The sequence below is a fragment of the Callospermophilus lateralis genome, chromosome 2 (genome assembly GCF_048772815.1).
Source record: "Callospermophilus lateralis isolate mCalLat2 chromosome 2, mCalLat2.hap1, whole genome shotgun sequence".
Classification (NCBI taxonomy): domain Eukaryota; kingdom Metazoa; phylum Chordata; class Mammalia; order Rodentia; family Sciuridae; genus Callospermophilus; species Callospermophilus lateralis.
The window spans coordinates 162,727,672-162,751,844 of NC_135306.1; the positions used below are offsets into that span (position 1 = coordinate 162,727,672).

A 24,173-nucleotide genomic window follows, 5' to 3' on the forward strand; every position below is an offset into this window, starting at 1 on the left:
AAAGAGTTATTATTTAATGGATATAGAGTTTCTATTTTGTAGATGAAAAATTCTGGAGGTAGATGGTGGTAGTAATGGTATAAAAATACAAATTGTACTTAATGCCACCAAACTGACCCTTAAAATGGTTATGATTATAAATTTTATGTTATGTGTATTTTGCCACAATAAAAAATTGGCAAGGAAAAATGCACTTTTCTTCCCTCCCCACAACTACGAACTTGATTTGGGATATGATGTTTGAAATGAATGGGATCAGTAGATGGAGATAGTGTGGAGGAAAGTGGAGAAGACATTCAACTAGAGGGAATGCTGAGAGGGGACTGTGTGTTTGGAGACTGACTACCAGTTCTACCTGTCTGGTGGTAGGGTCCCCTGGGGAACCCAGGCCAGGTAAGGCTGCAAAGTCAGGGCAGGCCAGTTGGTGCAGGCCTGGTATTCCGGCTATGTAGTTGGGCTGACCTTAGATTCTGGGAGCCTCTGAAGGTTTCTGCCCAGGGGAGTGTCAATAAAAAGGTGTGTGTTTAGAGTGATCTCTTTAATCCTTCCTGGTAAACTGTTGCCTATTCAAAGCAACAGGATAGAGACCTGCATGCATTTCTGTGGTGAAAATTGTGGCCTAACAGAAGCTTAGCTACCCAAGCATGTGTTAATAATGAATTGAGTAGGTTATTTTTCCACTCTTTTTTTTTTTTTTTTTTTAACAAATACTTATTGAGGACCATTTAAATGCCTTTGGTATTCTGGACAGTAGGGATAAGGGGTTGGGTGAATTAAACAGGCCTCTTGTCTTGGAAAGTCTATAATCTAGAGACCTCATTTCTAAACAAGAAATTATGCCATGTGTTTTACCACGTGTGTTACCAGAGTTCAATGGGAATTGAGAGGAGGGGCTACTTGGCCTGCCTGGGACACCCAGGAGGCTTCCATGGAACAAGTATGTAATAAATTTGAAGAATAAGTAGGGATTTTCTAGGCAAAGAAACAAACATGGGCACCCTAGGAGAATGGTCATTCAAAACTTAATGCACATTGTGAATGTAAAGAAAATGTCTAAATATTTTCTTTAAAAGCTAAACTTTCTATTTCATTGGCTTTTAGGTGGTGCGGGCTAAAGTGTATGCTTTTGGATCCAACCTCGACTACTCAAATGTGGAATCCTAGGCCTTCATTGGTAAGTTTGTTTGATGCCTTCTTACCAAATTATGCTATTGAGAATTGCAATTTGGCATGAAAGGCAAGACAGGTATCATTAGCAAGTAGGTGCTCTACAGAAGTTCCCAAGCCTGAACCCTAGAAAAACCTATAGAATAGGTGAAAAGTATGCACAGAAGTGGAATCTTTCTGTAGGTTTCTGTGGTAGATGCAGAGAGGGAGGCTGGAGGTAAGGCTAATCCAGGGTTACAAGGGACAAATACAGTTGTCATCATAGAGAGGCAGAGCTTTGGTTTTGTTTTGAAAATAAAAGTAGTTTGGAAAATATCCAGGGAAGAGTGGGTTAAATTTTCAGAGCTTGAGAACATGTGTGTAGGACATGAAGAAAGTGAGCTCAGCGATGGACCCAAAGGAGCAAAAGCTTCATTCAAAGGAGTCATGGGCAAGGACTTTGGCAGGATCTACTGGCAAATGATTACTCTAGCCCACAGTCTGTCTATCTGTCTGTCTCTCTCTCTCTCTCTGTCTCTCTCTCTCTGTCTCTCTCTCTCTCTCTCTCTCTATATATATATATATATATATATATATATATATTTTTTTTTTTTTTGGTAAAGAACCATATGCTAAATATTTCTGGCTTCCTGTTATAGCTATTCAGCTCTGCTTTAGTGGAATGAAAGCAGCCATAGATGATATGTAAATGAATGGGTATGAGTTCATTCCAGCAAAACTTTAGAGAATCAGATGGTGGTCTGGGTTTGGCCTGCATGTTATAGTTTGTCAACTCCTTTCTAGACCCTGAGTGCCAGGCTAAGGCACTTAGAATTTATCCTGAAGGCAGTAGGAACCCATCTAAGTTATTTTGAGCAAACAAACATTTACTTGGTAGCTGGGCAAGAGGCATGGGGCTCTGTTAGAAAGCAATAGCAGCAATCCCTACATGAGGACATATGGCTAATAGTAATGAGATTAAATGAACTATAGAAGAGATATTGTCAAGGAGCAACCAATTGCATTTTCAATCTTTTTAAAGACAGGAGTCAAAGAAGATGAAAATTTAAGTTTAGTTGGGTTCACAATGGTATCGTTGACAGAAGTGTGGATGTTGGGGTTGGAAAGGGGTGGTAGATGCATCTGGCTTTAGATGTATTGAATTCAGGCTATCAGGATTCATCCATAGGGAATGTCCAGTAGATAACCACAAATGCAGGATTGAAGCCTAGACTGAGAAGGTGAAGTCTGGATATTCAGATGGAAGTTATAGTTTTAAATAAGTTGTCTCCAAGATGAGCAGAAGGCTGACTCTGGGGAAATGTGCATAACTTCAGGATGGGAGGAAGAGGGTGGAAGAGACCCAGAGGCCCTGGAGGAGAGAGTCCCAAGAATGGAAGAGGTTGGGACAACAGAGACCAGACAGAGGGATCTGAAGGAAAAGTGCTGAATTTGTGGCAAGGTGGCCTTGAGGACTGTCATGTCATGAGAGGGGAAGAAGCCAGCTTGCATGGGGTCAAACATCACTGAGAGATAAAGAATGGAGATATTTCTAAAATATACCACTCATGGAGATTGGGGAAGTCAAAGAAGGTAGACATGTAAGATTTAAGTGTTTGCATGTCAGAGTGACATTTCTTCCCTTTGGAGGCAGGCAGAACATGCTGTGACCAGTTCTTATTGCCTTCTTTGGAGCCAAGCTATGTTTGGAGTTTGTGTGTACACTGGGCTTGTGATTGTGTTCTTAAGGCTCCCTTTGAGGTGTGGTGTTCATAACTCTGCTACAACTTGCATCATGGAATTTGGCCCATGTTTGGACTTTTGCCATGAGACAAGATGTGATCTGTTGGGTAAATAGTTGCATTTACACAAACTGGAGGAAACAATGGAGTGGACCAAAAATTGATATAAAACTTCTTACTGTAGAGTCCTTAAAAGTACGGGGGATTTGAGACAATTCATCAAGTCATTCAATGACGTATCAATTTGTGCTGAGTTTTTCAAGGGTACATTCTGTGGTTTGAATTCTAAGTAGTTTTTGAATTCAGCAGTTGGATACCTAACAGTAAAAGCAATGTGTTAACTGTTGGTATAGTAGGTTAACTGTTGCGGCACTGTTGATGAAACACTCATTGTGTACCAAGTATAGTGCTAAGTGCTCTGTGTTAGTCATTTTATTTCATCTTTACAATGACCTATGATGGGAGATTTAGTGTTCCCATTTCAGCAGTAAGGAAATCAAGTCATTAAGAGGTTGAATAACTGGCCCAAGGTCACAGGGATTTGAACATAGTTCTATATGACCCCTGGTTTATGGCATTCCCTGTTTTATGTCACCTAAGTCTGGAATATCTCCTCCCACTTACGTAGAGGTAGATTGAGCTCTTCAGGTTAAAAATTGAGAGGCCATAGTGGGTGTTTCCACATCCTAAGAGTCTTTTAAAGGGTGAAAGAAGCCAAAATGTCCTTCAATTTAGTGAAAGTGGAAGATGGGCTTGGACACGAAATGTCATTAGAAGGCTTGAGAGGCAGATTCCAACCCTAACTCTATGGCAATTGCAATGTGGTTTTTTGTTTGTTTGTTTGTTTAAATACTTGGTGTTTTTCTAAGCTCATCTCCAACTTCAAGCCTCAGAGGCAAGGTCTTGTTAGGTCGTCTCACTGCATCCCTAGTGCCTAGAGCAGAATTGGACATGGAGTGTGTATGTTCACTAATTTATTTGTTGCTTCTAATGAACCAGGTAACTTAGGACTCGGTGCTCAGCCTTTGTGTGCCAGACACTGCTCTCAGTTCCGTGGTTGCAGAGGTGACACAGGACCAGGTCTGTTGTCAGGAGGCAGACATCCTAGGTAGATGAGATGTGTAATGTGACCTCGAGCCCACCCCACGGGGGCCAGAGGAGTTTGGTGTCGGGTGGAGAGCAATGAGACCCATGGAGCTGGGAGGTGGTCAGGAAAGGCCTCTCTGACCAGTGGAGCCAGGCAGCAGCAAGCCTGTTGGGGGAAACAGGAAACCTCTGGAGTGACTACAGCTTTCTCAGCTGAGCCCTCAACTTTTCCTTTTTTCCAGCTGTTCCCTCCAAACAGGGCTCCCCCCTGAGGCCTCATCTCTGGCCTTCCTGTGTGGCTTGATCCACGGTCTTCTGGTTCTCCTCCAACCTCACAGACCCTGACCTCTGAGGCTTGCTTGGCCTGTTCTGTCTTCTTTGTCCTTAGCTGTGGGTTTTGCTTGGTCCCTCTTAGGTCCTCCCTGGTGTTTCCTGAGTGAACTCATCAATTGCTCTCTCTGCCCTGCAGCCTCACTGGCCTGCCTCAGAGTCAGAACCTCACCCAGGACCAGCACCTCAGACTCCTCCCTGCCCTACCCTAAGTGCCCACTCTGCCTTGCTCCCCAAGGTGCTGGCCTTGGTCTGTGTCCCTTCAGTTGACTCTACTTCAGGAGTCATCCATGACTTGTCCTTCCCCCATCTGTCATATTCCACTGAGTACTATGTCCTGAAAAGCCCATCTTCTGATTTTTATGAGTCATTTTTTTTTCTCCCCCAACTCCTTTGTTTAGGATTCATTATTTGAAGATATATAGATATATACACACACATACATATATATATACATACATATATATATATACATTATATATATTTTTGTTGTTGTTGTTGTTTTGTTTGTTTGTTTTACAGTAGCTCCTCCATTGGTCATCCTGCCCATCTTTATCCTCCTTCATTCCACCATACACTCTTGTCAACATGTTGTTTCTAACTCACCTATCTCATCATGGTTTTCTTCTATTTAAGACTCTCCAAGGGCTCCGGTACTTACAGAATAAAAGCCAAATCCCCTTCTGTGAGCTCTTTTATAACCTGGCTTTTGGCCACCTTCCTCATTCCACTTTTTCCCTAACCCACATTTCCAGCTTCAGCCCAGCCACCAACAGCCATCAGCTCTGGTGGCTTTGCCAGTGCTAGGTCCTCTCCTGGGAACCACCTGACCCCTGCTCCTCATCTAGGTGACTGAGTTCCATTTTCCTCCAGCTCTCCTGTATACTCCTCCCACAACCTGGAGATGACCTTCCTCCTGCCTCCCAGAACACCCTGCAGGGCTGTTACAAAGCCTTATCAGTGTAGCTGTTGACTTTCTTATCTGTAATTCTCAGTAAACTGAGCTCCTTAAGAATGGAGAAAACACACACACACACACACACACACACACACACACACACACAATCTCTGTTCCCAGTGCCAGCCTAGTGCACCTGGCTCAGGAAATATTTGTTGAAAGAGTGAAGATAGCAAAGTCTGTTTGTACAGCCAAACAACAGATTTAAAATGCGATCAGATACACTTGGATTTGGAAGTTCAGTGGCTATTAAGTTTGATGGGGCTAAACCTTTCTCATCTTTGAGGGCAGGGCAGGTCATTCTACATTTGTGCTTGTGGCTACCTGTTGGGTCTCCCAGCATGCTGATACCTCTGGAATGTCACTTCTCTATATTCTTTGCCTCTGACTTCTTAAAATTTTATTTATTTATTGCTCCTATGTTTATAGAATAATAATTGCAATTCAAAATGAAAAATAATCCATCAAGGAATTCTCAGGAATGAGGTCCACCTGCCTTAGTTTTAGACAAATCCAAGATTTCCTAAATTAGCTAAAATATTAATTCTTATTAATCTCTGATAGACCCCTCTCCCTGCCCCCAACATAGAATGCAGTTTGGGCTGGAGGATCAGGATTCCTAGTTGTCCTCTGAGGTGGGGGACACCAAGGGCATCTTTATCTTTGTTTGAAACCTTTTAAAGTCCACAGTGAATGTGCACTGAGGAGTAGCATGAGTAGGAACGGGTTCTGATCCAGGGATCCCTGGTCAGTGTCCTCATTTCCCATGGGAGCTAGCACATACACCAAGATTGTGGAAAATAAATTCACATTGTCATTGGAAGCATTCATCTTGGTTGTCTCCTTCACTTCCTGTTCTGCAACAGAACTTGTGCCAAGATCACGGCTTTTATTCAGGGGCTTATAGTAAGCTGGGAAGGCCTTCCGAAAGACTCATCTCGTATGGAGGGTCCTGCTGACTAGGAGCCCAGCTTTTCTTGCCTGGAAATTCTTCTGATGCTGCCTTCCCTTGCAAGTGACTTCCCACAGCTGTTTCCTCTGCATAGAAAGCTTTTTCCCCCTGGGTTTGCCTGGCTCATACCTGATTACCCCTCAGATCTCAGCTGATTTGGTGGGAGCCTCCCTTGACTTCCCTGATAGGAAGGCCGGGTCTCAGCCTCACCTTCCCAACATGATTACCTGCTGCTGGTGGACTGCTTACTGTCAAAGTGCTTGGTGGTTAACTACTTCATATTAGGGGTTTGGTAGATGATGGTGGGCGGAGGAGTGTTATTATCACAAAGACACCATATGAGAAGACAAGGGCCCCACCCAATGAAATCTCTGGCAAATCAGGGGCTGGTCCCAGGTGCTGGCCTACAGGTGCATGATCTTCACTCATACCCTAAAGACCCTCTGCCACAATCCCAGTAGCCTGTCCTCCTGCACATCCCTAGCGCTCATCACAAAGGTCATCTTATATTTGCATTTATTTGTGTGGTTATTAAAGAATGTTTGTTCCCTGCTGGCAGCCGCTGTAAGTCCTGGGATGATAAGAGTACCCATGACTCTAAGTAGGTGCCCCACACAGGGTTGACTGACAGCCTGAGGGAACCACCCATTCACCCATGCTCTTTTATCATGAGAGTCTAGGCAATGGCCATAAAAGAGCCACCCCAAACCCCCACTTCTTGGACTCTCCTGAATGTGTGCCTGGGGATTAACCCTCAGCCTCTCTTGGTTCCTGCATCAGGGCTCACAATGGTAAGGAAACATCTGTGCCATGGTGGGCTCTGTCCTTTCTTCCCACTCCCTTTGCCCCTTTCACTACCCTGCAAGCCCCTTGTTGTCCATCTGTAAGGAAATGGACCCTTTTGCCTCCCAGGACAGAGCCAGCTGCTCCTCCTCTGGTGTCTGGACCTTCACACACTCTGAGGATGACTGACAGTGGCGGGTCATAATGACCTTTGTACCTGCCACCCTTGTCCTTCCAGAGCCTGTCAAGATCAGACCAGCCCTGGCCTGTGGTCTCTGTGGCAGGGCAGTTATCTGGACATCCAGGGCTCAGGTCTCTACAGAAGGGGTAAGGGAGAACCAGAAGTAATTTCCTTAGAAGCAGTTGCTCCATGATGCAGTGTGTAGGTGTGTGTGTGTTTATCTTGCATGATGTTTTTACTTGCATCATTTATCACCTTGCTGTATTTCCTTCTCTATGTGCCACTAGGGATAATAGAAATATAATAGCTCTTGGCTAAATAAATATTTCCTCCTCTCCCAATCCAAGAACACCTTTCCTCACCCCACTCCTGACTTTGGTATCTCAGTGACCTCTTCACCAGCTTTTTGTGCCTATCAGATCCCAGTGACTGTTTAGATCACAATGATGTGAAAACCCTCTCTAGACTCCAGTCAGCTGGGCAGGGACTGGGCAGCAGGGGGAGCCAGGTTTCCCAGGGCACCTCCCCAGGCCACCAGGGCCCTCTAAGGGCAGCCTGGCTGAGCTCCAAATGACTCACCCTGTTTTTGAGTGGGAAAAATAAAAACTTAAAAATGGCTTCTGACCAAGTGGGGAAAGTGGACAGTGGGGGAAGGAATGTTAGCTAGGCCCCAAGGACATTTGCCAGCAACAAACTGAGATGGGCTTAAAGCACAGATGCCCCCGAGACATCTCCTTCAAAGGGCACTTGGTTCTGGAGGCAGATCCACTTCAGAACATCAGCTACATACACCAGCACAGGACCCAAGGCACATCACCAGGCTCTCTAAGCCCTGGAGGTCCTCATCTGCAAATGAGATAGGAGGAATGACCTTTATTAAGTTTTTGTTTGTGCTTAGCACCGTGCCTGACATGTAGAAAATACCAAATACCTAGTATCTGCTGTCACCGCTATTGTTTTTAAAAGTATTATTGTTGGTAATAATGTAAGACTGGACAAGAGATAAAGCTTAAGATGCACAGTTAAAAGGCCTGGTGAGTAAGTGAGATGGCAGATAAGGGAAGAGCTTTGTGAATCATAGATTATGTCCAGATATTATTAGCACAAATATATATCTGTTGTTGTTTTGGCTTTGGAAAAAATGGATAATCCCAATTTTATGATGTTGAGTCTAAGTTCTCTGTTGTTTTTCTTTTTTGTTGCTGAGGGAGGTTTGCAGGCCTTTGTTGGAATCTTTCCCAGTGGCTGTGTGACCCACATTGGTGATCCAGGGTGCCAAATGCCTGGACAGCACCTGGCAGAGAGGAGCACTACAGTGGTTGATGCTATTATTTAAAGATTTTTATGATAAACATTTAATGGGTAATAGTAAGTTCTTACAGGTTCATTGTCAGCAAGTTGGGAGCAGTGGCCTGAGTTACTCTTTACTCTGGAACTGAAAATTTCTGCTGTCACACTAGGGTGCCATTTGCTTATACTTTCACCTGCTGTTGGACATTTGAATTGATCCCAGTTTTTGCCTATTACAAATAAAAATACTATGACATCCCCACCTCCATACACACACACACACACACACACACACACACTAAATACACTAAGTTGTGTGCCTGGTTTAGGTAAATAAGTGTAAACAGTTTTCTTCCAAATGTAACATAGATTGCTACAATTGTTTTCACAAGTATCTTAGAAATATTTTCTTAAGAACAATTGCTTGACTTTCTTCTTTTTTCTCTCCATGTAAGACTGGACATTTCCCTGCCCTACTCCATCTTTCTAAGAGTAAAATGAAACAAAATTAGTTATTTAAGAAAAAGTAGATACACTCAGGCTCAGGTTGAGAACACCCAATTGATGGGATGCATCTGGCCTGCAGATGTATTTTGTTCAGTGTTCGTGTGTTCTACAACCTCTGAATTAGCAGCTAACATTTAAAAAATTGGTAGGTTTTGTGTAAAAATCCAGTTTCATAGCTCTTCATGGGAGATTGATCAGTCTGGCATCTCTGGGTCTATCTTTCTGTGGCCACATTGAAGAGTGGTTCCCTCTGCCCTTGCCCTGCACAGTCTCTTTGCGCCTTGCATGGTGGCATGGCCTGTGGGTAATTGAGTTTATAGCCCCTAAGCTACTGTGCATAATAAGTTTCACATTATTTTCATTAGCAACTTTTATCACATATAGGAAAGTTATTTTACATGTTATCATTCATATGATAACCCAATTGCCGCAGTATTTTAGGCTTTCTTGGATTTAGTAGGGTTACCTTTCTCCTAAATGGGAATTTCATCATTAGGAATTCTTTAATCTTTATTAAGGCTTTAATGTCAACACAAAATGTTGTATAATGCAGAATATAAATGTTGATAGTCACTGTTTAAGGGAGGTTGTAAACAAAGTGAAATGCTTTAATCCATTGTGATTTTGAAAAAATATTAGACAGTTATTTTTTTTACATTCTCATTAAATTAGTTATAATTTGGCAAAATGGAAGTAGGTGAGGGGTGTGAGATTCTATTTTCCTTCTGCAGTGTTTCCTTAGACAGACTGGAACCCCTTCCAGCCAAAGAGCAGCCTACTGTCATGCTCAGAGGGTACAGCAGCTTCCAACAGGCTCACTCCAGGGGAAGTCTTTAAAAATTGTTATTTTTCCATGAGCTCTTAAGAACTGATTTTTATATTTCTCATCATGACAATCATATATGCTGTAACAATTCAAACAACTCTGAAATGTGTTAACTAAACAAGGAAGCCTTCTGTGACCCCCATTTTCAAATATTCCCCAAAGCTAACTACTTTCAAGACTGTTGTTTATATATTTCTGGACATGCTCCTGTTCCCCAACCTATACTCTGCCCTCATCCCTAACGTACATGGTTTTACTTTTTTATAAAAATGGAATCTATGCATACTATTCTGTAATTTTCTTTTTACAACTTTAAATTTTTATATTGATATTTCCAAATTGATATGTAAATGTGTATTTTTTTTACAGTTGTACTCCAGTTATAGATGTATTTTAAGTTTATTTAATCATCCCAGTATTGGTAGACACTTAAGTTGTTTCTGATCTTTTGCCATCGCAGCCATGTCTGTTGTAGAAATTTTTGCACATACCTGTGAACTTTTTTTGCACAAGATTTTCTATGATATAGATCCTAGAAGAGGGGCTTTTGGCTTAAGCCACCTACCATTTAAAATTTGAATCAATATTGCCAAATCACCCTCCAGAAAGGCTGTGCCAATTCCCAGGACTATTATGGCTTCAACACATACACAAAAAGAAAGTTTTAAAACTCACAAATATGCCATAAAATGACATTATTTGTCTTAGAAAACCATTCAAAATATATGAGTTGGTGGATTTAACTAAATGATTTCATATCTTGACATTAGTGATGGTTATCATCCTGCAAAGTGACAAAAATGTTTCATAAATGTTGTAATCAATTATTAATTACCTAAGGATACCATTTGTGCCAAGTAGACTTTGGAAGAATAATAGCCAAATCATGGCTTCCATTTTCCTACCATCACGGATCTGACTGATCCTTCCCAACAAGGCCTGAACCATCAGCACCTCAGCAGAGTCAGCATTGGAAGGGACCAGGGAGGGCCAGACGTTAGGCACAAGAGACCTGGAGAGCAGGGACTCACAAGTAGTGCTGTGTGGCTGAGACAGAGTCTCCTTTACTGAGCTGCTGATGGGGAAAAGAAAGGGAAGTGATGTTTCCAGACTTCCTGTGGCCACTTTTGTTTGCAGCTTTCTCCTAGAAATGCTAACATTTACGTTCATATTTTCAAAGCTTTCAGGAAGGATCTGAAAATTCTTGGTCAGAGACCCTTACTAATCTCACGTGACTGAGAGCTCCTGGCCTAGGCTTTCTGCTTTTCCACAGAAAGGACAGATATGGGAGATGGTTCCTTCATCACTAACTGCATGTGACATTTTGAATCCATCTTCTCTGGAGGCCTTCTGTCTGCTTCTCTGAGATGGTGTTTGCCCTTTGTTTAGCCATAGCTCCTGGAACTAACCTTCTTTATGAGGCTGCAGTAGATTTGATGCCTAGATCTTCTGGGTGCTATCAGCTTTGTTTGAACCACACTGGGCATTCTGGTCCAGAGGAAAGGGATTTGGAGTCAGACCCTGGTTCAAATCCTGACTTCATCATTTTCACTAGCAGCGTGACCCTTCGGTTGGTGACCTCACCTCTCTGAGCCTCAGTGCTCCCTTCTACAAAATAGGGACAGTATTTCTACCACAGGAGCAACTGGAGGAATGTTTATATTTGAAAAGGTGTGTTTCAGATGTTCACCACAGAATTAACACTCTATAGTGTGAGTCCTGTCTCATCTTCCTGAAGTACAGAGAAGGTTCTTTCTTCTCTGGGGATTCTCTAAGCTGGTGGCTACTGGCGAGGTCTCTTAGGGTGAGAGGAAGGTTACCCCTTGAGTACTCAATTCATATTCTCAGGAGCTCAGTATTTCATAGAGAAAGCCCAAAAGGCAGAGACAGTGTATAGGGCACAATAATAGGAATTGATTAACAGGAAAACATTAATCCTCCAGATAGGGTAGGGTGGAAAAGATCATCAAGCAAAGAGGGGATGTTGGGCAGAGAAAATAAACCATAAATAACTAAGAGGTAGTTCTATCCATCAGTGATAAAGTAACATTGTTTTTGTTTTGTTTTTTCTTTTTTTTTTTTTGTTTTGTTTTGTTGGGTGTTTTTTTTGTTGTTGTTGTTGTTTTGTTTTGTTGTACTGGGGATTGAAGCCAGGGGCGCTTAACCTCAGAGCCACATCTCCAGCCCTTTTTTATATTTTATTTAGAGACTGGGTCTTGCTGAGTTGCTTAGGGCATTACTAAATTGCTGAGACTGACCTTGAACTCACAATTTTTCTGCCTCAGCCTCCTGTGCCACCAGCAGTAACATTGTTTTTTATATACATGTTAACTTCTTTTGACTCTTGCCAACACACTGATATATTCAAATTCAGCTCTTCTCTTTTCACTTTCCTTTTTCTCTCACTCTGCTTTTTCCTTTTCCTACCCCGCCTTAACATACTCAGCAACTAAAAATTTCTTAAAGAATTTCTTTATGCTTCAGTAGGTCCTCAGAGGATGCTATTTTCTCCTACTAAGACTTTACAAGTGCTTGGATATAGCTCTTTTTTCCATTCCTTTTTCTACAGTATACATAAGTTCTTTGCTTGTTCAGTGATGATTAGATGTTTGCTGCATTAGATGTTTGCTGCATACCAGGCATATATGTCATCCCACTTAGTCCTCAGGACATCAGAACAGCTTTGTGAAATGGGCCATGCGTTCTTTTGGATAGATGAGGAAACTGAGGCTTAGGTTAATATACTATTACACAGTCGTGAGTCAGGGAGCCACAGTTCAATTCCAGGACTCTTTTTCTTATCCTTTGCTGCCTTGCTGAGTGTCCTGCACACAATAGGTGGGCAACAAACCTTTGTGTAAGTGCATGAGAGAACTTCCATCCACTGGTCAGTGTGATCCATGCTGTTGGTTTTGTAATCCACTAGGTGCAGTGACGGCTGCCTAGTTACCTGAATCACACAGCATCATAGTTAACAAACGAACAAACAAACAAAAACACTATTTCCCTTTCCTCTCACTTTTATTTGTAAGATATTTGTTAGCAGAAGGTCAGACTGTTAAAATGATATGCTTTGCTTTGTCTCTGCCCATTAAAAGAATGCAGCCAGTGTTCCAAGCCTCTGTTCTTCTGGTGACATCTCAGTAACCATGGGCAAATCACAGCCCCTCACCAGAACCATGTTTCTATGGTGCAGTCTGGGACCTCATGGTCCACAGGATCTTGCACGCTAGAGGACCCTGTGTCATGGAGTGAGGCTTTGGAATGTGCTGAACGAATGCAGATGTTGGTGACTGGTGGACCTGACTGTGAATCTGTATTTCCCAACTCTGTGACCTTGGGTGAATCACCTTCCTCTCTGGTACTCCTTGTCCTCATCTGTGAAGGAGGGCTGATAGGCCCTGCTTCCTAGATTGCTCTCCAGATTAAATGAGAAAGGATGCCGGCTTCCTTCCCTCTGCCTCTGACTCCTGGCGTGTTGGTTTTGCACTCAGTGGGTGTTTCTGTAGTTCAAACCCGAAACACCTCCATCAGGTGCAGAGCTCATGATGTCCCATCATGCCCTGAGATATCTGCTCAACTCTTAGATTCTCGAAGCTCTTTTTTATTCTTAAGCAGCTCCTCCAGGGAAGATGTCATTCTACCCCATTGAGCTTCATTAGTGCCTCAGTGGGGACGGCGCCTTATTTTTTTATTTTTTTTTTCGCCTTTTTCCCTTGCAGACAGCAGCTGCAGTGTGAGTCAGTTTGCACATATGTCATTTCTTTCGTTCCTCTTTGCAGAGAGGACGACTCCATTCATTTAGTTACGTTGGCCATGCGCAGGCTTCATGTTAGGTGACACAGGCTAGGCTTACAGCCACTGCCCTAGGTAGGAAAGGGGTAAGTGGCTCAGGTGGCACGTGGGCTGCACCATCACGGAGATATGCACTAGGCTGCTATGAGAGAAGAGAAGGGGACGCTGGCTCTCTCTTGGGGAGTCAGAGAGAGCCTTATAGAGAAAAGATGATTTTTGAGTGAGTGTTAAAGATGAGGAGCATTCTGCCAGCTGTAGAAGTCCAAGAAGAGCACTCCAAGCAGAAGGGACCACAGGACAGAGGCCAGAGTCCTGGTAAAAGGTGACAACTTGGTACATGTCTGCAGTGGGGACCAAGTGGTGGAGCACCCAAGTTGCCACTATGGTGGTCACCCATACACTGACAAGCCCCAACCTGAGCCTTCTTCTTGAGCCCTCAACTCACAAACCCACTGCCCACTCCACAGCTATACTGCGAGGTGTCACGGGAACGCAGACCCAACATACCTAAGCAGAACTCTTAATTTGTTCTTAAAAAGAAAAAATAACCTTTCTGCTCCACAATTTTCCCCATCTTATGTGACACCACCCAGGCCGGAAACGAAGGCCTCATCAGTGATACTGCTCTTCCTTCATTCCCCCACGCTGCCTGAGTGCCATTCTTGACAACACTCCCTTCACAGCACACCCCAGAAGCCACCACACCTCTCCACCTTATATCAACCTCTTGCTCTCGGTGGGTCTCTCCACTTCCCTCTGGCCTCATTCCCCAAAAGGCAAAGCCAGCTTTTCCAAAGAAGAGAAGTGCTTATCACTTTCTTCCTCAGAACTCTAGTGGCTTCCTGGCATCCTTGGAGTAGATTCTGAACTTCTGGCTATGGCTGCCAGCCCCCTTCACGTCTCTGTTCTCTGTCAGCACTCGCTGCTTTGCTTACTCCACTTCAGCCACTCTGCCTTTCTTGCTGCTCCTCTTTCTTGCCCTGGGCCTTTGTGCTTGCTCTCCTCAGCCTGCATTGCTCTTTCCCGCACATCTTTGCCTGGCTTACCCTCACTCCACTCTGGTCTGCTTAAGTGCTGTCTCTCACCTGTCTACCAGAAGCACCCCTCTGTTGCCAACCTCAGCAAACACTCTGTTCTTTTGCCGTGCTTTATTTTTCTTCACTAGCACCCATCACTACCTGACTTTATATTATATACCTGTCTTCTTGTTCACTGTTTAACTTCACTTGGATGTAAACTCACAAGGAGGGGCCTGGTCTTATCCATTGCACACACCACTCCTGTGTGTGCAATGGATAAGAGCCTAAAACTGAGCCTGGCACATAGATGGTGATCATGAAACATTAGATGGGTGATGAACAAATGAATGAGTTAGCGCATGCCTGCGTGCAAGCTAAGACTTTGGGATTTATTCCATAGGCATTGCAAATCTAGTAGACATCTCTCAGGAGGTGAGTGACGTGGTCAGCACTTTTATTTTAGAAAGCCAGCTGGTGGCAGTGCGGGGGCTGGTCTGTGGGAGCGAGGCAGCAGAACTACTTGAGAGGCTGTTAAAATGGTCTAGGAAATTGATGCCGAGCCTGTGCTACAGAAGAGATGAGGGGGAAGATGATAGGACCTGAAGACCTCTTAGTATAACTTGGTGTAGTGATTCCTTTATAAAAACGGCAGGAGGGCTAAGCTGGCCCTACTTGGGATGCTTTTCTCACAAGCAAACATAAGCCCTGGGGTGCATGTCTGTGCAGTGCTATTGGTGCTCCAAGGAGCACTGGGAGCTGCCCTGCAGCCTCCTCCACTCCATCTTTCAAGAAGAGTGGGGTCAAGGTGGTGGAATCAATGAGTGTGGCTCTTCCTCCTGCAGATAGGCCCCTTGATCTTCACACATTACAAACCCATGAAGGAGTTCTTTCTTGTAGCGGCTACATTTCTCCATATTTGACTCCAGAGCTGACTTGCTGTAACAAATTATCCCTGTTTTCTTTTCCTCCTTTCTTTTTTTTTTTTTTTTTTCCTCTGCCCAGGTTCCAGGCCAGGCTCACTGATAATCAGGGATTCAACATCTGATTCTCTAAAACATGCCCAGAAGCAAGGCCTTGCACCCTGCAGTCCCAGGCAGTCAGGCCATGGGTGCGCACACACTCCTGGTCTGGGCGTGGCCATGCTGTCTGGTGCTGCTTTTTTGAGACTTAACTTTCCGGACTTGAATTATTCCTCCTCCTTATAATTTAATCCTTTCCAAGTTTTGATGAAAAGCCGTTTGCCTCTGAGTAAATACATTCTTACCCACCTTGCTGAAGTGTTCCTCTGTGTGCCTAATGGGGGGTTTATCATCTCAGTCTCTTAAGCCTTGGTCCAGATGCCAGTGAAGTGCAACGCTGTACCTTCTGTATAGCAGATGCTCACCTCCCACCTCTCCTCTCCCTTCCAGAGGTCTCTGTGATACAGGGAAGACAGGAGCAGCTGTATTGGAGAGCTTCCTGTGTGCTGGGCACCCTTCACATGTGTTCTGTCTAGTTGCTACAAGTCTGCAGCAGTGAAGATTACTTTCTTTCCTTCCTTCCTTCCTTCCTTCCTTCCTTCCTTCCTTCCTTCCTTCCTTCCTTCCTTCCTTCCTTCCTTTCTTGACAGACGAGGAAGCTGAGGCTGGGCAATGCAGTAGAGCTGAGTAGTTAACAGTATGGACTTAGAGCTGAGCAGACCCAGGTTGAGTCCCAACTAGCTGTGACCCTTGGGAAGGCCACTTAATCTCTTTAACTTTCTTTTTCCAGATCTAGAAAGTGGAGATAATATAGAGAGAGTTTATAGAGCAGCTGTGAAAATTAAATGAAATAGCATATGCTATTTTGTAAGTACCTAAGTGCTTGATTACTGTGTGTTAGACATCATGCTGTCAGTAAATAACGGCATATTGCAGATACAGTTGTCATTGTCATTGTTGTTATCATCACCATCACTGTCTCCGGGCCACATGGCTAGGATTTAGGTGGAGCCCTGCCTGGTTCCAAAACCTGTATTCTTTTTCCTGTCTCATACTGTTGCTCACAAGTTCCTCTTGCCTAAGACTCTATGGTCCCCAAGTTGGCTCCCTGTTCTTTTCTGATCAAGCTATTTTTCCCTCTCAAGGCTACCGGCTCAAGCTAAAGCCCAGCAGTTTCTCAGTTCCCTTTAGCTAAATGCCTCTTTTCATTCTCTGGCTGAGCAGTTTCCAGTTGCTGACTATCTGCGCAAGAGCTTTGACCATTTTCTCTGTCAACACCAACTTGTTTACAGTCAAAGCCAGGGGTCTTCCTGTGTAGCTGTGTAGCTGACACCCTAAATAAAAGGAACAGCAGCAGAAAGGGTTGGTAGATGCTTCTAGTCTTTGGGGGTCACAGATCTCTGTGAGTCTGGAAAAATTTATAGACCCTCTCCCCAGGAAAAATACACATGACAAATACTCACAAGCCCAACCCTTGTCATGAAATATTTACCCTGAAATTCCCCCCAGGGATCACAGATGAAAATTTCTGATCCTGAAGGTTAGGTTATGTGCCCTATTGTCCTCATGTTGCTTCTCATTTGCAATCATGCAGCACTTCACATTTCTGCAGGATGCTGGTAGCTGAGGGCTGTCAGGTATCCCAGTAGCATTTAGAAATACCCGTTTGATTGATAATATTTTCCATTTGCATTTATTTCTCATATTTGAGAAATGTATTCACACAGTAGAAGTTCCCTGGCCATTTGGATGAGATGCACCTGCTGACTTGCACATAAACTTAAGCCATAGCCTGCATCTACCAGAGAGATGGAGTAGAGTTTTTTGGCCTCAAACGTCAGACTGAAAGGACTGTTATTTGGGTTTATAGATTATAAAGGGGGATAAACTTAGCTTCCACAGAATTTAAAGTTCTCAATTCAGGTAAATATAAATATCTGCTTTCTAATTTACACATTTTTGAAATCTTAATTTTAAAAAAAGTATGCTGTTTCCCTCCCTCCCTCCCTCCCCCCGCCCCCCCTTCTCTCTCTCTCGTACCAGGGATTGAACCTGGTGGTGCTTAACCATATTCCCAGTCCTTTTTTGTTTGTTGGTTATTTTGAGACAGTGTCTTGCTAAATTGCTTAAGGCCTTGCTAAGTTGCTGAAGCTGCCTTTGAACTTGCAATCCTCCTGCCTCAGTCTCCCAAGCTGCTGGGATTACAGGTGTGCACCACCATACCCTGCCCTTTGTTCGTTCGTTCGTTCGTTCCTTCCTTCCTTCCTTCCTTCCTTCCTTCCTTCCTTCCTTCCTTCCTTTCTTCCAGTTTTCAAGGTATAGGTTTTGGAGAAGACAGATTCCAAGCACCTTAATTCCTCAATCTCAAACTTGTTCATAGGTCTCTCCTTAGAACCTTTCCATTGAACCATGGAATACACCTGCTTTTTCTAACAGCAATAACAAATGTTATTGCCCCATAAAAGAAGGCCCCAGAATCCTTTCTCCTCTTCTGCTAGGGTGCCAGTGCTTTCCATAGGAGATGGGGCTGGATTTTTATTGTAGAAACTGAATATATTATATAAAATAGATCATTGGATACAAAGCTCTTTATTTCTTTATTATTATTTATTTGGTGCTAGGGGTTGAACCCAGGGATGCTTTACCACTGAGTCACCTCCTCAGCCCTTTCTATTTTTTATTTTGAAACAGGGTCTCGCTAAGTCGCTTAGGGCCTCACTAAGTTACTGAGGCTAGCCTTACTATCCTCCTGCCTCAGCCTTCTGAATTGCTGGGATTATAGACGTGTGCTACTGTATCTGACTACAAAGCTCTTCATGATGAACAAATTTTCCTCCAAAGGTTTTCTTCTTTGCCTTTTCTGAATTATAAGAGCAATGGATGCTCATTACAAAGCCAGGATTAATACTCTTAATGTCTAGTTTGAATTCCAGCTTCATCAGTTATTAGATGCCCAATGCTGGGTAAAATACACACCCTTTCCGAGCCCTGATTTTTCTCATAAGATGGGAGTTCCAATAGTTTCACCTCACAGCACTGCAGTGAGGTGGAGGGAGCATGTCTGTACATTGCCCCAGAGTTCTGGCATGGATGAGTTTCTTCATGGGATCTACTGAGCACCTGCTAAGAGCCAGAGACTGTTTCAGTGGCTCTGGAAATAAGTCAAGAACAAGACAGAATTTCTGTTCTTCTGATGCTCACGTTCTAATCAGAGCAGACCCAAGTGCACGAGATCATGTCAGTAATCAAGGAATTAAAGTCCAGGGTAATATAGGAGTCATAGGAACCACCACTTTAGATTGGTAAGTCAGGAGGGACCTCCCTGAAGAGGATCAATGCTTTGTCCCCCTCCCCATTTCAAGTATTCCAGGACTCCTGCTTTTACAAATGCTGCCCAAGTATCTTGGTCCCCGTTTTGATTTTGGAAAATCTGACTCCACAATACACATCAGTTCCCTTTTGGGGGGATATTTATTCACTAAGGGGCTTCCCATTCAGAGTTGAGTTCTTGGAGTGTGTCACGTCTCAGGGCCTGTGAAGATCTTGAGTGCTCCTCTTGGACTACTCACCCAACAAGCCAACAGTGAATGAAGAGCCTCCTATTGGGAGGGAGAGTGATTTGTTTTTAGCAGGGCCCATTTTGCTCAATGCTGCTTTGAGCATTCTGGTTACTAAGGAGCTGGAAGTGATTTCTCTCTCAGTTCTAATGTGGCACACTGCAATCTCCTGATTATCTGCTTGCAGTTCTTTAAGGGTTTGTTGAGGCCACACAAAAGCTGGGTGGATGGGCAGTCTCAACTTGTGCACTGGCATTTGATCCTAAGAGCTGTAAACCCAACACCCAAAGCCAACCACATTTCCCCTCTTGAGGTGTGGTAAGGACTTTTAAACAGCCGTTTCAGCCTGCTGCTTTGAGCAGTGGTAACCCAAGCTGTTTTGTGCAGAAGCTATTTAGAAGGGCAGGCTGCATCCAACTCACCTATCATGTCGATAGTTGACCTACTTTTGTTTGACCTTGATTCGTGCAACACAATTAGAGAAGCTGGTCATAAATGCACTTCTACCCGATTTTAGTTCAACATGTGACGCCGGAGATCTTAAACACACTCATGACCCAGACAGATGGACAAGGTGGTTAGTTTTTCACTAACCTCTGAATTGTAATTCTATCACAAGGAAAAGCCTTAATTTCAAGAACATGGGACAATTATTTGAGGACTAGATACGATGCCAAAGCAGCAGGCCTTGGTTCCTTGCTACAGGGCAGCTTAATCAGGAAGTGGCCTAGATGGCTGCCTTTCAAGTAGGTCCTTGCAGTAGCTTGGCAACAGGCACAGGGTCATAATTGGAAGAATTTGGCTCTGAGTGTCTGTGGGTGTTTACAGTGCACTATAGGGCAGGGCTTCTCTTATTTATAGAATATTTTGAGCAACAAGCGGCAGAAGGCTGAAAAGCCACTAAATCTCGATTTATTTTTAACAAATTCCATTTTTCCCCTCATCCCAGAAGGAGAACTGAGTTATTAAAAAACAGTAAAAAATACATCATTGCAGAGCATGCCATATCTAATTATGGGGTTGCCAACGTCGGCCTGTAGCCACATTTTAAGGGCTTTGTAAATCAGCCATCCATTCAATCTGCGAACTTATATGACTCCTATTCTTCATTTAGATGTAGAACAAAATCATTGGCAAGTAAGGGCTGATCAGAAAAAGTTCTTCCCGTCTAAATTAGGAGATGGAAGGTATAAATATAGAATAGTGTACTTATGTTCTCAAAGGGAGATAAAATCATTCTTCATTGTCCATTATGCTTAGCTGCACAAACATGCATCCCGGAGCACTGAATACCCACTTTAGGATTCTCACTCATCGCAATGGCGGATCTGTGCCACCCACAGGAGCAGTGTTGTGCTGTCTCGCTGAGCCCAGCCCTGAGTTATTACCCCCAAAGTCAGGAAAAGGCATGAATTTGTGCATTATGCCTGTGTTCTTGTGGTGCATTAGAGCTGGATGAGACTTCCGAGGCCTCTGCTTCAACTCTACCTTACTAAAAGTGGGAAGCTGAGTTTCAGAGATGGGAATATTGCCCAGGGTCTCACGGGGAGTCACTGTGGGGTCGTTTTGGAACAGTGGTCTGTGTTTTCCCTGTGTCCTTGGGAAACAGTGGATTAAACAGATCTTATTTCTACACTTTAGGGGTTCATGGACTCAGAAGACACAGACACTGAGATGGTCCAATAGTGGCCATACCAAAAGTAAACCAAGTTATATGTGTTCAACAGGTTCCTTAAGTGGTAGAGAGGGTGGGAATGGGGAATTTTGTAATCTGTGTGTTGGATACCAAGGCAAAGGTGACATTGGTTGATCTCTGGTCCACTTGGAGAAGTTTTACAGTTGCTATTAAGGTCCCTGGTGGGAAAAGGTGCAAAATGTTTGCTGAGTTGGAGGAGGAACGGAAGTATGGTACGGCAAGTGGTGGGTGGCAGTGAAAATGAGCTGTGGGACTGGATTGTTGAGGGGATTTCCTAGGAAATCAGAAGGGAGGAAAGAACTGGGGCTCAGGCCAGGGGCTGGCAGCCTGAGTTCTGTGGAATGCACTGCCCCTTACTGGGATAGTATGTAGGTGGCCTGAGTGATCCTTGTGGCCTTGTTTCTGACCCTGGCAGCCAGTGCTACATGTTAGAGCCAGCATATGAGGTAGAACCTATGTCCCTTTTTGCCCTGGGCTATACATGGTCAAGTTCCCTGGGCCAGAGGGGCTTTGGGTTCTCATTCTCCTCCTGGGGTTTGGAGGGGCAGACTGATCTCAGGAAACCTTCATGGGGGAGGATGGACTATGGAATCACCTCCTGGTGGTGCTGGAGACCAGTGGTTTTAGAGGATGTGAGTCGGCCAGACAGGGGCTGGTCTGGGCCTAAACTAAGGCTATAGCAGTCAGCCGGGAGAGGAGTCAGTGGAAGAGGAATGCTTGCAGGAGACGAAGAAACAGTGGGATTTGGCTATAGACAGCCAGGCAAACCAAGTGAAGGACAGTGACATGCTGGGACATGAATTGCCACTGCAGAGGAGGTAGGAGGTGGGGATGGAGGAACTGGCACAGTGGCCGATCCAGCAGCTTGGATCCAAAGCTGGGCTTTTGGATTATTGAGTACATTCTCTCTGAGAAGAGGTGTACTTATTCCTCAGTGAGATCCTAGCCAGTCTGGGCAGTTGTTCTCAAACCTGTCACCAGGCATTTCCAGATGGCAAATAATTAAATGAGTACACAGAATATCCCCAAGGCCATCTCCATGCATGTTTTCCTTCTAATCTTTTGATACTCACAGGCACTTTTGAGTTCTCAGAGTTGAGACTGTATAATTAACAGGGAAGTATATAGGAAATAGTTGGAAAATAGCTTATGAGCTGTAGTTTGGGAATTAGAGTTTTTTCTTGGTTTCAACAAATGTTTTTTATTGGTAAAATAGTTTCTATTTTCAAATCTATTTTTGTTTTTTTCAGTTTATAAAAGTAACACGATTTCATGATGGAAAATGCCTGCTTGTTGTCCCACCTCTGAACCAATTTTTAGGGAGCAAATTCTCTTTCTCTCTCCCTGCCCCCTACTCCTGGCCTTTTCTCTATGCCCAGTGTCATTTCCTGTGTGCAGCTCGGCCCTAGAGACTTATGTTGGCAAGACCTAGGTCGGGGGTTGTGTCTGTGGTCTGGTGGTAAAGAGGTGGTAAAAGGCCAGAACCCTGATGCTTTGCTGGAGAGGGGTTGGGTTGCCTGTGAACTGGAGTGACCCACTGGCTTCCAGCCTGGTCATTTTACACTTGGATTACTGCCATGGCACCCAGCAGGTGCTCGAGAAATGCTTTTGGTTCCTGGAGCTACCACTGCCATCAACAAATGGTATTCTGAGAACATCAAGTAAAAGTCCTGAAGGTTGTGAATGCTAAGACTTGTCCAAAGTCCATCTTCCTCCTTCAGATTGAGCAGCCACACCCTGGCTATCAGCACTTTTTTTCTCTCTTTATCAGAGCAATAGAATGGTCCACTGGGAAGGGGTATGGGGTTACCTCTTTTGGCCAACCTCCAGTGCAAAAAAGGCCATCTGCTTGGTTCACCACAGCAGCCTCTTAACCCTAGCTGGGTACCCGCACACCAGGCATCCTGCTCCCCCTTTATGGACATCTCTGACTCTTAGAAAATCTTTCTTTGTTCTAACCATATACCTGCCTCTTGGCATATTTCCTCATTGACCTAGTTCTACCCTTTGTGGCCACACAGAGCAAAGGTCTGTAGGTATGGCCCAATTCTACTTCCAAAGTTTGAAAATAGTGCTTCTGGACCCATGTCTCTTTCTCTTCTCTACTTGCTTTATCTCCTCCACAGGGCTTATGTTCCCTAGTCCTGCCAATCATTCTTTTTTTTTAAAAAAAATTTTTTTTAAGATGTTGATGGATCTTTATTTTATTCACTTATTTATATGTGGTGCTGAGAATCGAACCCAATGCCTTACACATGCTAGCAAGTGCTCTACCACTGAACCACAATCCCAGGCCCTGCCAATCATTCTTTATATGACATGGAAGCAATATAATCTTAATAACAGGGGACATTTGCTGTGTGTTTGCCCTGTGCTAGGTACTGTGGTAAGAAGCTCCCTACATGGATTGTCTTCTTTGCTACTCTCAGCTTCCCTATGAGGTGGCTACTGTCATGGTCCTCACTTTATGAGTCAGAACATCAAGACAGGAGCAAGAGGTCAGAGCTCATCAGGAAACACACAGGCAAGAGCAGAGACTTGGGCTCAGGCAGTGCAACCCAGAGCTTGTGCTCTTCGCTCTGGTGCTTGAATATGTCACAACCTTTTCTGTGTGGTGCTAAAAATAAGTCCATGCTGCACCAGGCTTGAGCTGGCCCTGCTTTAACTTATTTTGCAAGAAATCATTTGACAGGAGCCTGAGTTGAACCATTTTCCATGAAACCTCTTCAGAGTTTATTTTGACAGAATGGACTACAGGGCAGAGCCTCTGCACTATAACCAGCAAATGGGCTTATCCTGGCTCTGCCAGGCCCCTCGGGGCTCCTGAAGTGGTGGGATTAGATCAAGGTGACAAATGGCAGGCTATTAATATTTTCTTTTCCTGAACAAGATGCCTGATGCAATAGATTTCTAGTCGTGGCTTTAGGGCCTGAAAGTAGAGGGAGAGAGGTGCCTACGAATTGCAGAACTAGATTCTTCTTCAAATACTGAATGCAAAATTCAGTCACACAGAACCACCCCAACCATAATGGGCAGAAAGATGTGATGCATCTGCCCTCCAAAGCTGGGATGTAGATGCCAAATGTGATGGCTCGGGCCAGCCCCCCTGAGAATAGGGAAACATGATTCCTGACTTCTTCCAAATCAGGGATGCGTGGGCCAGAGGACTGAGAAACTGGGATTAAACCATCTTTCTCTTTGTGAGTTGCTTTTCAGATATCATACACCCCAGTCACTATTTTCTAGAAATTTAAGCAGTAAAGTGAGGGACCTGGTCCCTGAGATATGGGCCCAGACACTTGGAGAAAAATCACCATGAAGTAATAGAAAAAGCCCTGGATAAAAT

The 24,173-nt window shown here is 44.0% G+C and overlaps 1 protein-coding gene across 4 annotated transcripts in view; it reads left to right on the forward strand.

Annotated features, from left to right (window-relative positions):
• Bmal1 (basic helix-loop-helix ARNT like 1) overlaps nt 1-24,173 on the forward strand; it is a 100,287-nt gene that overhangs the window by 26,306 nt on the left and 49,808 nt on the right. For all 4 annotated transcript variants that reach the window (XM_076846911.1, XM_076846912.1, XM_076846913.1 and 1 more), the window contains exon 2: nt 1,102-1,174. The gene's annotated coding sequence lies outside the window, so the exon portion shown is untranslated. The remainder of the gene's footprint in view (nt 1-1,101; nt 1,175-24,173) is intronic.